This window comes from Suricata suricatta, chromosome 16 (assembly GCF_006229205.1).
Source record: "Suricata suricatta isolate VVHF042 chromosome 16, meerkat_22Aug2017_6uvM2_HiC, whole genome shotgun sequence".
NCBI classification, from domain to species: domain Eukaryota; kingdom Metazoa; phylum Chordata; class Mammalia; order Carnivora; family Herpestidae; genus Suricata; species Suricata suricatta.
In genome coordinates this window covers 19,128,342-19,142,764 of record NC_043715.1, presented here as the reverse complement: position 1 = coordinate 19,142,764, position 14,423 = coordinate 19,128,342, and positions in this window count along the sequence as shown.

Below are 14,423 nucleotides of genomic sequence, written 5' to 3'. Positions count from 1 at the left end.
ACATTGAGTATGGGTGCGTGGCTCCATTCCTCAGCTCTGCACCCTGGACAGGACAACTCCAGCGTCTCCTGGAGACCCCATGGGGGCGGAGCCCCCGTGCTCGGAGCCTGCTGGCCCTTCATGGACGCTGAGTTGTCTTCTTTCTCATCCTGACATGCTTCGCTAGCCTTCTGGTGCTTCCCTGATCACCTCCAAGATCAACCACTTGCAATCAGAATCTGCTGCCAGGAGACCCCTGCCTGAGACTTGTTCCTTGAACGACTTTTGTGAGTTATATTCAAATGCTCTGTCTCTCCCCCTACAGCTGCTCTGTGGTCCTCGGTCATAGAAGCCACAAGATTTGACCTTCCTCAAGGACAGTGGGCCCGTCCATTCCACTGGTTGCATCACCCAGGAGAACTTGTCTTCATGGCTGTTCAGTCATTGAGTAATTATTTGCTGCAAGTGGCACATGCCAAGGCCTTGTCTAAGGGCTGGAGGACCAGCTGTAAGAAGCACAGACAGATGTCACTCGGATTGCTGAGCAGCACAGACACCCAGGGCGTGCCTCAGGGGCAGGGAGAAGCCACCGGCGCAACATGGGACTAGGTGGGCGGCTTCTGATTCTGCACCTGGGATGGAAAGCCTCACACCGTTTGGCATGACCCTCAACCTCTGCAGCTGCAGAGGGAACAAATTCAGACCCTGGTCGAAAATAAGCTGAATGCTTTAGAATCTTCAAGAAGCTAGCTCGATCATTCTCACAGAATCTGTGCTTACTCATCCAGGAATTGATATCTGGGCAATTTTCCAGCATCGCTGTTGGATGATAATGTTCTTTCCCAAGACTTTATCTATACAGATGAGCATCTGTGGCCGTCAGGAAAGGTCTCTATTCCCCCTCTTCTAGGCCTTCTGTTTAGAACCTGTACATGGCCCCCATGGAAGGCCCCTCACACGTGTCGGGGACAGCAGCATCTTTGCTCTCCGCTAATGACATTGCCCTGCAAGCATCCTGTGCGCATTTTCTTAGCTCCTCCACATGGAAGACCCCAACTCTGGGTTCTGGCACAAACAGGTATACAGTGCATCTGAAAGCCAAGGAGAAAAGTTCCCAGAGAGTGTTCTTGAGCTCGGACAGAGGGATCCAGAGGATCAGAGGTACGCTATGGGCCAGTCACAGAGGCGTTCCGCTCTCTCCCCAACTCGGGTCTCTGAAAGGGTGCAGGAAGGTTGTCAGTGATGCTCAAACCAAAGAGATGGTAATTATTTCGGGGAAGGATTCCAGGTAGGGCCCTTCTAATGGTGGTAGGCTTCCCTGCCTGCTAGTTACACGTAAAACTGTAGGTGACAACAAGTGATAGGGAGTTCCATTATACCTGGACACAGATCTGTCTGCCAGAGAATTTCACTACGCTCCTCCTCTCATGCCTTCCCCATCACACACACACACACACACACGGTGTCCTTGCCTTGCACCAACACTCCCTTCTAGCTCACCCATTAACTGCAGAACATCAGAGCACTCTATAATGTCACATAAGGGTTGTGGGATGGTCTCTGTACCATCTAACAGGCCCTCCTGGATTTCTATGCACACCCTTCCTGCTGGGACCTGGATACCATGCTCTGTTCTGCCCAAATATGACTAGTAGTAAAAAATACTAATAATGCTCCCAACAACCTATATACTACTCAGCATGGCTTACACTGTGGCAGGCCCGATACTATGTGCTTTACAGGCATCGATTTAGTGGTTAGCCAATGATAGACTGAGGGATGAATCCTCACCCCTTTCCCACATATTTATGTAAAAAAAGTTTTATTGGAACAGCCACACCACTTATATAAGGTCTGTGGCTGTATTAGCAATGCAATGGCAGAGGTGAGTAACTGAGCCTGAGGCTGGCCCTCAAAGCCTAAAATATGTCCTTCTTCATCTTTTAGGAAAAAACGTTGCCAACCGACCCATTCATTCATCTTGATTGACAATCATGATTGTAAAAGTATTTCACGCAGAGACAAAGGAAGTAACAGCACTTTGGGTCACGGAAGCACATGCCGGGAACAGGTGTTGAAACCTCAGGATGTTGGGGGACCTTGAGAAGAGGAATTTGCCCAAATCTACAGAGTCATGCCTTAGGTCCACCAGAACAGAGTCTAAAGACATCTATGCCAGGGGCCTAGTAGGAAGCACTACCAGCACCAGATGACAACAAATATTTCTGTGAGCCACTCACTGATGGGAAACTTCTGTTCCAGAGACACAGGCTAAGTGAAGCCTCATTAATAAGGGTTCTCAAATTTAAAAGTCATTCTCTCTGTGACTGTTCGGTAATAAATGTCACAGCTTATTGTTAGAACATGGCAAAATAGATACTATTCTAGTCCCCTCTACCCTGGTCTGATTTTAAAATGAACACCTTCTGGATGTTAGTTAGTTCTGGTCACGATTATCCTAGAAATGCAAAAGGCTAAAACACATCCTTGTAAAGTAAATCGTCCACAAACATCAGCAGGATCACAGCAAAGGGAAACAAGGGAAGGCTGCTCTTCTTCCTGATAGGAACTCACACACTTAACCATTTGGTACAATTTGTATCCGAATGAATGGAGACCATAAAGTTACAGCTGGTAGTAACACAAGGATATGAACAGCTTGGGGTTAAACCTGGGGACCCACTCACATATCTACAATGAGCTGAGGGAGAGAATCTGCCCCCCATCAGTCTCTGTGACTGTGCCCATACGCCCACGTCTGGCAGGAAGTAGCTAAAGAAGATGGACCTTCACCCCATGTCCCTCAAGAATGACGAGCAGAATAAAACCAGAGGAAGGATTTGTCACCAGCTAGATCCAAAGACCTGGCCTTCACGGTGCTTTACAGGCATTGTCCTCACTAAGCTTGTCCTCACTAAGCTGTGTCTTACATTTTCCCCTAGGCTCTTCTCTCCTGCTTTCCTTTTAACGCAGGCAAATGAAATGGCAAACCACCCCCAGAGGATGGGGTCTTCCCTGACAAAACCTCCTGCCAGCCCAGCCCACCCAGACCTTAGAGCTAAACCTGACTGGTGCCTGTGTAGATGGACTATGGAGTGACCTCTGGAATCATCTACAGTTACCTCTACTTCATTATAATTCTAAACTCTGCCCCAGGAGGAGCCTCAGCCTCATTTACATAGCACACACCATATGTCTAGGTATGTCTTCTTGAGGCACACCTGCCACCACACAGGATGACAAGGTTCCCCTACCTAAATATCTGTCCTAACTCTAAATGGAAGGAACCCACGCATCCCCTTCTTGGGGGAGTCACAGCTTGGGAAGCCACTCCTGTGACCTCCTCATTTGCTGCAATTAAAAGTTTTATTTGTATGACAACCCAATAAAAAGTATTTCACATAAAAATAAAGGAATTCAAAGAGGTTGAGCACTTAGCTCTGGGACACTGAGTTTGTGAGTAGAACAGGGATTGAAAGTCAGGACTTCCTCTGAAAGTGAATCCAAGATGAGGAACATGTGGAAGTCATGGTCCACAGGAGGACCGGGCAGAGCTGGGGGTGGGGTGGGGGTGTGGGGGGCACTAAGGAGATAACCAGAAGCTCCAGGGTGGTGGGAGGGACAAGGGTCTCACAGGTATTCTGAAATCTGGAAGGGATTTTTGTCTCTTCTTTTCCCTGTCTCTGCGAGCACTTAGTGGTTTGTGTCGGCCAGACTTATAATAAGATTCAGTATCATATGGAGCAATTTGTCACCTGACATCATGAATTTGCAGAGCCTGGTGAATAGCAGATGCCTGACTGTATTTGCAAAGGTTGCCCTGATTTTTTCAGGTCTCCTTCCCACAGTGGATGGAGAATGAGGCAATGCTGTCCCAGTTTTAGAATTTCAGAATCTGAAAAGTGCTTGAGGACCTAAGAAGCTCCCCGCAAGAACCCCCAGCATGTCCAAAGCACCCCCCTAATTTGTTTGCCCTGACTCTCCTGGGCCCTTCGAGGACCCCAAGCTGAGCCTCCTCCTGTGTTGCCAATGCCATCGTAGGACAAGGAGACCACGTGTGGGTCCTCCCCAGTGGGGTCCAGCTGCCTTCAAAGCCTTCAGAGCTTTGTCCAAACACAGCCCCTAGTCTGCTGCACCAGGTCTGCTGTGGAGCTCAGGGTCTATTAAAGTCCCACCAGGACCAGTGTGCAGTGCGACCTGGGGACTGGTATCCAGGTCCAATATGTCTCAGAAGATCCCCAGTGAGCTGAGGATGGCTTTGCAAGCCCTGGTTTGCTGGGAAGGACCCCTCAGTGCCTCTGGTGTCCTCCTTCCAACAGACATCAGCCTGTCACACCCCTCTCGGGCCACAAAGGCTTCTGACTGGAAATTTCCTCTAGTCAGAAAAATTGGAGCCAAGTAGGTTGGTTGCATAGGTATTAATTAGCATAACAAACACCCTCCCAAAATGAAAAAGAGAATCTCCTAAGGGTCTCTCAGTCCACACAGGGTGTTGTTATTTAGCGCCTGCATCTACAGCAATTGCAAGGAGACTGATAATGACATTTATTTATTAATGTCTATTTACTTATTTTGAGAGAGAGAGAGTGTATGTGCATGCAAGCAGGGGAGAGGCAGAGAGAGAATCCCAAGCAGGCTCCGCAACACCAGCTTGGACCTCAACATGGGGCTCCATCTCACCATCGTGAGATAACAACCTGAATTGAAATCAAGAGTCACATGCTTAACCGACGAAATCACCCAAGCACTCCAAGCCTGATAATGACATTTAAGCAGGAAATGAAGTTGTATTTTCCTTAGTGCAAAGGAATGCTTTGGAAAAGTAGTGATAGGTTATTTTTGGCAAAGTTCTATTTCAGAAAAGAGGAACTGATGATTCAAAGTTTGCAGTTATTGACGGTCCAACTCAGGCTGTGACAGGTCCGAAATATCACTATCTTGGGCATGTCCTTCAGTATCTCCAACCCCAGCATCTTCATTAATAAAATGAAGACAGTGAGCTTCCTCTCCCCCAGAGTAATTGGAAGACAAAATACTGGTGTCAATTCCTGGGGCCAGGTGGTCCTCCAAAGGCACTTAGAAAACCCATGAGGCCCAGCAGGAAGGGAAACATTATGCATAGAGCTCATGACCAAACGAAGGGAATGACAAGATGGTGGGGAAGGTCAGCAGAAACAGGGAGGGAGACTTCAGGATAAAGGGAGTCTTTGATCTTGGCCTGGGAAGGCCATTTAGTAGGGTTGCAATATTTAATATGGGGGGGAAAGAAGACCAGCCTGGCAAAGAGATGGCAGATGTGTGCAGGGGCAGCCACGGGCATGGACTGACTGGCTGCACAGGCCCAGGGCTTTCAGCAATAAATGCGGAGACTGTGCTGATGGGGCAAGTGGCCCAGGGTGCATTTGCTCCCCTCCCCCTTCCTGCTGGGGGAGAGGGAGGGGCTGAGGAGATTTTATCCCCAAGGTCAGCATTGGAATTGAAGAGCTCCAACATCTGTGCCCTCTCTGCAACCAGCCAGGGGGGAGAGACACCCCAAAATCTAGACACAGAAAAGGACAGGACAAGGAGGCTCAGAGCACCCAGGAACTGTCAGAGGCAATGAGCATTGCCCAGACAAAAAGAGCTTTACCAGCACCTGACGGGAAAACACCAGCAGAGAGGGAGCTGGCCAATCAGCCAGACACATCAGCCATTCTATTTCTACGCCACATACGCTATATTTATCTGCTTATGGAAAAGGAAACTCTAGGGGCACGGAGAATGGGTTTTTATATAGTTTGGGGTTGTTCAATATTTTCTAAGATGCGTTGCCTCAGCCTTTGCATGAAAAGGTGCTATGGCCCATGAGAATCCTGGAACAGGTGCACACCTGGCCCCAGTGTCCTCATCCAGGGCCACCAGAGCCTCAGAATACCAGCATGGTGTAGGAAAAAAAGTCTCTGGGGTCAGAAGTCTTTGGAAAGGGCTCAGACACACCTTCACTGTGGCAGCAGGCCTGCAGAGAGGGTGAGATGCAGATAACACACTAAGGTTCTGCATGGGAAGCAAGAGTGCTCAGTGCTATCAAGTTCATACCACCATATGCCCTGCCCTGCTTTCTCCTCTAAGAGGCCTCTGAATAGCTTTGCTGCCCTGGGGATCCACAGAGCATTTTAGGATGGACAGAGATTGCAACATAAAGCAATGTGGCTTCCCGCACCCAGTGGCCATCCTGGGCAGATGCGCACACCTGTGCTCAGGAGGTGGCCCGAGCCTCAGCTTCCCCGGGTCTGTGCCCTCGCCCACCTAGTCCTAGCTGTGTGGATGCCCCTGGGCGCTGATATGCATGACAGCCGGCCCTGTGCCTAGCCCTGTCCTTCCTTATTTAATTTAATTCTCCCAGAACTCATTTTCATGTTAACTGTATGGGGTAGTTACTGTCAATGCCATTTTTTAAGAGAGGAAACAAAGACAGACAACTCAGGGATAGTAGCAATCCTGCTGAGGTCCCACAGGAAGAGCTGGGAGTTGGATCACACCTAACTGGGTGGGCATTTCAACCCCGTGACAGGAGAGACCCAAGGATAAATGCCCACGGCTTCTCTGAAGCTGAGGAGAAGAGAAGATGTGAGGCTGCGTGGCAGAGGGCCAGAACTCAGACTCCAGCAGCCAGTCTCTCTGGCCACGGGCTGGCTGCCTCTGAGCAGATCAGGTGGGCCTGGGGTCCATGAGTTGTATCGCTGGGTGTCTCACTTCCTCGGAGGCTCTAAGGCCTGCAGGTGAGCCCCGGTGGGATCCTGGGCTCAGTCGCAGTTATCAGATACCTGATTATGTCCACGAATGTAAAACCAAGGAAACTGAGCTTCTTTCCATCAACAAAACAGCTGAAAGTAATGTGGGTTTATTTTCCTTTGACTTTATCATTTCATCTTTTCCTACTCCCTCCCTTTTCTCTGCTTATGAAGCAAACTCTGGAACCTTCTACTCTGGAAATGAGTGTGCTGAGTTGTGGCATTATCTTCATCTCTGATTCCTTCTTCCTGTCTTCACCACCTCACACCATGATTAGGAGCCAAGCATCAAGTTCTGACACCTCCACCAGCTGCCGTGTGGTCGTGTCAAATCTTTGCCTTATCTGAGGCTGTGTCCTCACTTGTAAGATGATTAATGGTCTCCCAAAGATGTCTGCATCCTCATCCTCAAAACCTATGAACGTGTCACTTTACACATCAAAAGTGAGTTTGCAGATGTGGTTAGGTTAGTATCTTTGAGGTGAGGAGATTATCCTGGGTTACCTGGGCAGGCTCAATGTGACCATGAGGGAGCAGGAAACAGAACCTTATAGTTGGCAGCAGCATGAGGTCAGTCCAGAGTTGCTGACAGTAAGATGGAGGAAGGAGCTGTGAGTGGAAGAATATGAGCTGTCTCCAGAAGGTAGAAAATAGACTCTCCCCTGGAGCCTCTAGAAGGAACACTGACTGCTCTGCCAACACTGATTTCAGCCCAGTGAGATCCACGTCACACTTTGAACCTCGGAACTGCTGGATAACAAAGTTGCATTGTTTCCAGCCACTGAGTTCACAATACGTTACAGCAGCAACGGGAAGCTGATGCAGCTAGATAAGGAGAACGGTGTTCATCACCTCGTTAGAAAAAGCCAAGCGATTTTCATCCCTGCCGGTGGCATGATTGATGCAGCAAAAGCTGTCAACAACAGCTCTGTTTCCCAAACTCTCTGCCAATGGTGACACCTTCCATGCAGCTCTGTGACCCCAAGGATCTAAACAGACTCTCGGGAGCCACAGCATCTGGAAGCTGCCTCATCAGTGGCCCTGGGTCTGAGGTCATAATAAAACTAGATAACATTGACTAATGTGTCTCTTAATATTTTCTTCAGTATCTCCTGGTGTCCAGCATTTTGTTAGGCAATTTTACAAGCCTTATTTCATTATTTTACTCATTTCCTAGGGAATACCTAATTATTATGCTTCTCGTGTGGCATCTGAAGAGTAAAATAAAGACAGTTGAGGCATCTTTACCAAAGTTACCCAGGTAGCAAAAGGCACAACTGGAACTCATGCGAAGTTTCTCCAGCTGCAAATCCCAAGGGCTGATCCAGGAGAAAGGGGGACGGTATGCAAGCACATGCGGGGTGGACATAAACAAATAAAACAGATAAGTAGATAGGTGTAAACCACTGCCAATTTTTTTAAAAGCCACGTGAAATAGTAAAGTGCCTGGCTTATAGTAGGTGATCGATGAAAATGAATTGACTTTTTAATAAAAGAGTAAATGTGTTTGGATCAAATGGAACATTTACTTTTTCCTGTTATTCATTTCAAAGATGAGAAAACTGGCAGAAAAGGATCAAGGAATTCAAAAACTGCAGGACAGGAATCCGGCTTAAAAGAGCACCCCTGATTAGTGGTGGAGTTGGATTTATGCATCATCTTAAGTTAGAGGTTGAGGGAGAGGGGGAGTAAGGTGCTGCTAGACTCAAACAAGAGAGAAAGACAAAGTGAAGAGGCACAGGAGGTTTCCAAAGAGTAAACTGCAAAGAGATTGACAAGGCCATCAAAAAGGTCACCTGAAGAGGACAGTGTCGTGGCAAGGTACTTTTAGATGTCAGTGACCAGAGCTCCACTGCTTACAGGAAGCTGGGAAGGGGAGCCAGGGGCAGCATGCTGTCCCCACACGCTCCTTCCAGGGGCCTCGTGGGGACTCAGCCAACCCCACGAGGACTGCCAAAGACAGGAGGACCCTTCAGGGCTGTCCTGAGTTGGGCGAGAGGGCCAGACCCCTACAGCAGTCAGCCACAGGAGGTGGGCCACCCTAGGAAGAGGGCAAGACCTTGGGGAGAGATCTCTCTTCAGCTGAGGAAATCCCTGGGGCAGGGAGCTCTGCGGGGTACAGCAGAGAGTCTTCCATGGACACACAACGTCTAGGTTGCACAAGTTTTTTGAGAACCCGTTCCTGGATTATGTCAAGGTCCTCCATCTGAGGGCACCTTCAGCCATTCCTTTCTTCTTGACCCCATGCCCAAAGCAGTGCCTGATTAGGCACTAAATTTCAGTTCTACCTTAGATGTGCGCCTTCTCTCAGAAGCTCTGCTCTGCTGTTTAACTTCCCCGAGTAGTAGGATCTCAGGACTTGGAGGTGGGGAGGTAGACAGAAGCACTAATCTGGATCTGTTCTGGGCTCTCTTTCCCCAGAGTCAGGTTTCTGAGATGAGCACAGCTCCAATCACACCTTGGTGATGAATCCGTTTCACAGTTTGATACCACTGTGCAGAGCAATGGCTTTCCATAATAGGGCACGCCTGAGCACTCAGCTCTTCACCGTGGCATCTCTGGGAAGACCCCCAACCCAGCTGGGCTGGGAGCCCATGTTTAGGGGCCTCTCAAAAACAGCAGGAAACCTAAGCCAGTCCTGCTGGAGGAGGCACAAGTGGGCATGGAACCTGACTCTCTTACTGAGTATTCACTGGCATAGAAATCCACACTGTGTTCAATACAGCTTTGATCTGAAGCTCAGGAGTCCTGGGTTCAGGCCAAACAGTGACATTCACTCCTGTGGGAAAGTTGCTGTACATCTCTAGGCATGGATTCTCATTGTATAATGTGTTTTCCTTGCCTCCAACCTTTCACACATGTTGTTCCTCTGCCTGGAATGCCTACGCTGCCTTCTTCTCCTTCACTGACCTCATTCTTCAACATCCAGCCTCAGCATCTTCCCCAGGCGATTCCCTGACCACTCAAAGGCAATAAGACAGCCCCTCTTCTGTGCCCACTGGAACCACATACATCTTTCTCACTGAACTCCCTGCCTTGCTTTCCCTACCATCCTGAGGATACCCTGAGGATGGGCACCACATCAGCCTCCAATCAGTGTTCCCAATACTCCACTCAGGGTCTGCAGTAGAGCAAACATCCAAGAAGAATTTGCTTAATAAATCAATGGACCAACGTTGGGACCAGGGAAACACTAATATCTAGAAATCTGTGATGGCTATATATGACAGAATGAACATATTCTCCTTTGTGAGGCTGAATGAGGCAATTTGAACAGACACTTCACCAAAGAAGATACACAGACGGTCAATAAGCACTTGAAAAGATGCTCACCAATGCTAATCATTAGGGAAATGCAAATCAAAACCACAATGAGTTACTACTTCACATCCATGAAGATGGCCAAAAAAGAAAGAAACAAAGAAACAAAGGAAGAAGGAAAATAACAAATGTTGGTGAGGATGTGGAGAAATTGGAATCTTTGGGCACTGTTGGTGGGGATATAAAATGATGCAGCTACTATGGAAAACAGTATCGCAGCTCAAAACTTTTAACACAGAATTATCATTGGATCTTAAGTTCTACTTCTGGATATATATACCAAATAATTGAAATTTTAACACAGAATTTAAAAATTAATATTTTAAAGAAAAATTTAAAACATTAAACAAAATTATCATTGGATCTACAAGTTCTACTTCTGGATCTATATCCCAAATGATTGAAATCAGGGGCTCAAATAGTTATATGCCCATATATATATATAAAACACCCATATTATAGTAGTATTATTCACAACGGCCAAAAGGTGGACACAACCCAAACATCCACTGATGGATGAACAGATAAGTAAAACGTTACATACACAAACAATAAGAAGGAATGAAATTCAGGGGAGCCTGGGCAGCTCAGTTGGTTAATCTTCCAACTTCAGCTCAGGTCATGATCTCATGGTATGTGAGTTCAAGTCCCACATGGAGCTCTGTGCTGACAGCTCAGAGCCTGGAGCCTGCTTCAGTCCTATGTCTCTCTCTCTCTATGTCCCTCCCTCACTTACAATCTGTCTCTCTTCCTCTCTCTCTCAAAATAAATAAAAAATTTAAAAAAAATTTTTTTAAAAGAAGGAATGACATTCTGACACATGCTACTGCATTGGATGACCCTTGAAGACATTAACCTAAGTGAAACAACCCAGACAGAAAAGGACAAAGATTGTATAATTCCACTTATAAAAGGTACCTAGAGGAGTCAAATGTATAGGACACAAAGTAGAACAGTGACAACCAGGAGCTGAGAGGGGAGTTGATGCTTAATGGGAACAGAGTTACAGCCTGGGAAGAGGAGAACGTTCTGGTAGTCAGGGTTGCACAAAAATGCAGATATACTTAATGCCACCGAACCTTAAAATGTCATTTAAAATGGTTAAAATTTTACGGTATGTATGTCTCATCACAATAAAAAAAAAACCTAAGTGAAGCATTTTTCTGGGAGTAACAATTAAAGTCCAGCCACCATTCAGCTAGTGCTTATGCACCTGTGACCGCCCTGTGACAGAGGCATCATTATCCCCCACTTACAGATCAGGAAAAGGGGACATACAAGTATGTAGTGATGTGCCAAACCACATATCAATTAAGACAATTAAGTCAGAAAGAATCCTGCTCTTTCTGACTCCACACCTACAAGGCCCCATGTTGTTGATGTCTGTATGAATTAGGTTACCCCTACCTACTTCCTGGGGAAGGCTTTGGGGCAATGTCAAGTTACTTGCCTCAAAGCAGAGGACTCTGATGAGAAAAACATGTCCATCGATGTGGTGTTAGATTCTCTGGTGGGATCCTGCCTTTTTGATCAAATCGAGTATGGGCTTTACCAGTTACACTTAGCAAGAGAAAGAAAATAATTCATTTTCCCAAGTATTAAATATTGATGGAGCAGGATAATTTGTATACACAGAGTGGCATTCGTTAGCCACTGAAGACAAAGAAAGCCTAGGGATGTACATTAGAGGCTGTGTCCCAACCTTCAGTGGAAACTTTTCTCCAACTCAACATCCAATGGGAAGTTAGGCAAGAGTCCCCATGGGCTGTCCACGCTAGGCACCTTTTGGGAAGCGCAAGCCTAGGAGACTGCACGGAGCATGCCTCCATGGTTCCCTGCCTGCCCTGAGGCAGCTGGGAGGCCTGGAAGCTGTTAGCAGCTGACTGGGCAGCAATGCATGGTGGGTAACGAGTTGCCAGTGTTGCTGGCATCTCTGTTCAAGAGGGATCAAGAAAAATTGCTATTACAGTTATCTTCTTAAGACAAGAACAGCATGTTCCTCCTCCTCCTATATCCCAGAATCTAAGCAAGGCCCAGGGGTGAGGGTCTAAACAGTCTTCTTAAAATGAAAACAGTAACAACAGTGGCTAAGTTTCCTTGAGGCCTTACTATGTGCTGTGCATGGGCTATGCCTTAGTCCTCTCCAAAATGCCCACAATAATGTGAGCAGGGCTCTTGGATCCATTTGCCTTTGGAATTTGAGGACTGAGGCTGGGGGAGGTTAAGGAGCTCATGCAAAGCCATATAATTTGTGAGAACAGGATGAGAAAGGAAACTCAGGTTCCTTAGCCTCTAACGGCAACCCTCTTATCATGGTGGCTGGACTTGAACTCTGACCAGGCAGATTCAGGGTTGAACACCAGCTCTGGTACCTACTAACCATGGAATCTAGGGCAAGTTATTCTAATTTTCGACTCCTCTTGCTCTGTAAATGGATATAAAGACTTTGCCTTTTCAAAATGATTGCAAGGTGGTAGTGGGAACGGGGGAAGAAGAAGGAGGCTTATATATATATATGAAAAGGATCCAGACCAGGGTCTGATATGGTCACAGAAGGATCTTGTAAAAGAGCCCCATCTTTGTAGGTATAATGGGCATGTGGCTCTTACTTCTTGCCTGTCTGCTATCTGAACCTCCACTCACTTTCCGGGTATCACAGGCACTCAATGGACACCATCCCTGTTCTCTACAAGGTGGCAATGGACTGAAATGTCAAGTCCTCCGGCAGGACCTTGTGTCTGGGATAGATTCAGAACTCACTGATGCACTGTGTGGTTGCAACGGTAATAAAGGGACTGCATCTCAGAAATGGCTGGCACCCAGCAGGTGTATGATACAAATGGCATGAGAATGCAAATAAACCAAGGACTGGTGTGAGACTATGTTTCTAAGAGGACAGCTGTCTGGGCTGTTCTGTCTCTCTTTACCAAGACTTTTTAGTGAAGAATCTAGAACTGAGGTTGGAGCCTGATTAGTTTTTCATTGGATGCACTCACCTCTCTTGGTTGGCTTCCTCTACCTGCAGAGTCCCATCAGCCAAGTACCCAGAATCTTTATGCTCATGAAACTCTTTCCCTAGAAGATCTGGTAAACAGAAGCCAAGAGTCACCTACTCAACTAGAATTGGCCAAGAATTGTCTGTTGTCTCAATCCCTCAAAGTAAGTTTCCTTTAGACTCCTTGTTCCTAGAGATGCAACTGAGAAGCCCCAGAGTCTCCCCCAGCCCCTGCCTGGTGGCACAGTGGTGCTAAGAGAAGCCAGAGGTCCGGGAGACTCTTTTGATGGCCTGGGAGAAGGGGTGAGCCCTATTGGGGAAGGAGGAAGTAAGGCTATCTATTTTTTGCTCACATGGCCTTTGTGATGATCTCTGGCAGTTCAAGATGAGAGATAAGCTTCCTGCGAATGCAACACAGAGCCAGCTAACAGAAGGAGGAGGAGCTCTGGGTTGGATGTGCAGAGAACTGAGAACAAAAAGCCACTGACAGAGTGAGTAGAGATGGAGACGGAGGGGACATAAGCTGGTGTGGGACAGCCAGCATGGCTTGGGCGGGGGGGGGTCCTGAGCTACAGGAGGCGAGGCCAGATTGGTAGGAACCCAACATTCCACACTAAAACTTGGCTTTTGTCTTAAAGGCAATTGCCACTGAAGGATACTACACCCAAAGAGGACATGATTGGGTTCTTTTGACAATCTGACAAGTTATTTGGTTTGGAGACAGGGTAAGAATTCCAGAGAAGGTGTTTCTACTGGTTCCAGAGAACCAGTATTTTTAAGTGTAAATCCCTAAGTTTTTTTACATGCTTATATGCACCCTTGTGCTGGTGATACCCTGTCATCTTTTAGCAGACAAATGTCCTCTGGGCTGGATGGTGGCCTAAAATGCCCCAGTCTGTAGTCCATTCCACTCTAGCTCCCCTGAGTGTGACTCTGACCACACCGCTTCTCTCCCTACTCAAGGAACCTCTATGGTTTTCCATCACCTAAAGAATAAATTCCAGCCTCCATTTCTGCCTCTAACTCTCACAAGTTCCCTTGACTTGATTCCATACTTCCTTTTCAGTCTTGGTGACTGAGAACCTCCATCCCATGTGGTCAAAATATGTTCTTCCTCTTCCCATGACCTGGCTCCGGGCTCTCATCTCTCAAGCCTGTTCACCACCATTCCCTGTGGTAACTGTGAACCTTTCCCTCCAAAACCACCTTCTGCTCACATCTAAATTCTAGCACCCTAGGCCTAGCTCAAATGACACTCCTTCTAGGAAGTCTGTCCTGAATCCTCCCGGTCAGTGGTGGGGTCATCCACCTCCAGCCCCCATGCCACCCCATCCTTAAAATTACTGTGTTATATTAAA